At 34.2% G+C, this 2,221-nt stretch overlaps 1 long non-coding RNA gene across 1 annotated transcript; it reads left to right on the forward strand.

Annotated features, from left to right (window-relative positions):
* The first annotated feature begins 1,192 nt into the window (after positions 1 to 1,192).
* On the forward strand, positions 1,193 to 1,981 carry LOC114398315. The gene is made up of 3 exons (XR_003663574.1): positions 1,193 to 1,534; positions 1,635 to 1,831; positions 1,932 to 1,981. It is a non-coding gene; the product is annotated as an uncharacterized LOC114398315 (long non-coding RNA).
* Positions 1,982 to 2,221: the final 240 nt, after the last annotated feature.

The raw sequence follows: 2,221 nt of genomic DNA on the forward strand, positions 1-2,221 counted from the left end.
CTTGGTAGCTTTGCTCCATTGATGTTTTTCTGCTGCTTTACTTTGCATTTTCTTTTGCTAAGGGAGATCAATTATCCTTCATATTCCTCATCTCCTTGTACTTTTCTTTCCATCATGATGAATTTTGTTACCCCTCTGAAATCTGATATGAAGAGGAATGGAAAGAAGGAAATTAATATAGAACTGAAAATGCAGCACTAAATGCGGAAAGAATTGATAAGCATTCTAATTCATTGTCTCCTTCCTGTTTGTAATTTATAATGGAAATTAATACTAGCCAATTTCAAAGTTCAGTGTCTGTGTGTGTGTGTGTATAATTTTGAGGACAACCTCATTAGTATTTGATAGATGTAAATCTTGGTTGAAAACTGAAAGCTTCCTTGTTCTCTAATATAATATGGGGATGACCGAGCAATTGCCAACAATTCTGAATTGTGATTTCATTGAGGTAAACTGAAATTGGGGGTAATGATACCTATGCTGTTTTAGATTTAGTCTCTGTTTGGATTGGTGGAAGAGGTTGGGATGGAATATAATGTTATTATGTTTCATTATTTGGATTTGATAAAATGAGGATTAAATATAATGGAAACTAGTGAAACCTATCCCAATTTGGGGGGATGAGAGGAGCTAAAGGTCTAACTTTGTATAAATTATGAAGTTATGGTTCTATTCTTACCCTCTGATTATCAATGAATGAATTGTTTCAGCAGCACATTTCTTCTATGCTCTTTACTGCTACGTTTTTTACACTTCTCACCTTGCCTGCACCATGCTGTAGTTGTCTTTTCTCTATTATTTCAATCACACAAATCAGGTAATTAAAATAAAAAATGAATATTAGACTATTAGTCCATGACTCCATGACCCTTTAGTTCTTTATATTTTGATATTTTGTTAAAATTATTTTCCTTTTCAATATAAATAAAATATTGGTATTTTTAAAGTAAAGGTAATATGGGAATAAAAAAAGTTATCACTTATTTCATCCGATCACTTTCCAAACAGTTGATCAAGAACTTTCTTCCATTCCATTATAAAATATCTAAACAATGAAATAGAACTTTTATTCTATTATGTTTTGTTTCTCTCCAATTTGTTCCATTTCATTTCCTTCCACCAATTCAAATAAAACCTTAGAGACTCTTTCTACTGTAAAAACTAGTTGAATGTTGCTTAGTTGTGGGATAAAGTGTGTTTGGTTTGTAGATGGCACAACTTTCAAGACACCTCAATGGAAAAGCTTGTGTGTTGTTGCTTTGGGTCAAACCTCAGTTTGAGCATTTGAAACATGAAAACAAACACACCTATAGAAGTCAATAATGTTTAGATGGGATATGGAGTTTTGAACTTATAATGTTTTATGTTGTTTTGAAGTAGACATTGGAGAACTTTACTTTTATGCTTTTCCTTTTCTTAGTTGTTCACAATATTTTCTTCAGCGCTTATCCTATGGTGTTTTTATGTATTTAACAGAGGGATCATGCCAAAAAGAGATTGGATAGTCATCACTTTGAACCTAATGGAAGTAGCGGTAAACTGCCCTGTTATCTGATAATATATTTAGAAAACTTTTCTGTAGTCAGTATTATATTTTTTTCATGCTTGATGTTTTTAACTGTCGTGTTTTGAAGGTTTGTATGGCCAGCATAGTGTGAAGAAGCTGAAGCCAACAAAACAATCCCTTGATAATTTTGACAATGTTGCTCCAATAGCTAATTCTATTCCCTCCCCTGCTGCTTCGCAAATGAGTAACATGTCCAGTCCAAGTAAATTTATTAGAATCATTAGTGGTGGACGAGATAGGGGGAGGAAAGCCAAAGCACTTAAGGTAATTTTGCTGGGAACTTAGATGGTTGTGTGGTAGCAAAGTGTCTGTTGTCACCGTACTGATCTTTTTATTTGCATTTTTGGTTTAATAATTCTTGTAGGTTTCTGTGGGACAGCCTGGTTTTGGAAGTCCTTGGTCACTATTTGAAGAGCAGGTTGTTTGTTGTTCGATAGTTATCTCAACTTAACTCTTGTCATGTTTTGGAGTAAATATTTGAACTTAGTGACTTGCATAAAGTTGTTATCTATTATCCAATGTTGCAGGCTCTTGTTGTCCTGGTGCATGATATGGGTCCAAACTGGGAGCTTGTTAGTGATGCTATCAACAGTACTAGAGAAGGGTTTAGGTCGTATGACTTGACCCGTATGACATGACCCATAGGCCCACAAC

This window comes from Glycine soja, chromosome 19, assembly GCF_004193775.1.
Source record: "Glycine soja cultivar W05 chromosome 19, ASM419377v2, whole genome shotgun sequence".
NCBI classification, from domain to species: domain Eukaryota; kingdom Viridiplantae; phylum Streptophyta; class Magnoliopsida; order Fabales; family Fabaceae; genus Glycine; species Glycine soja.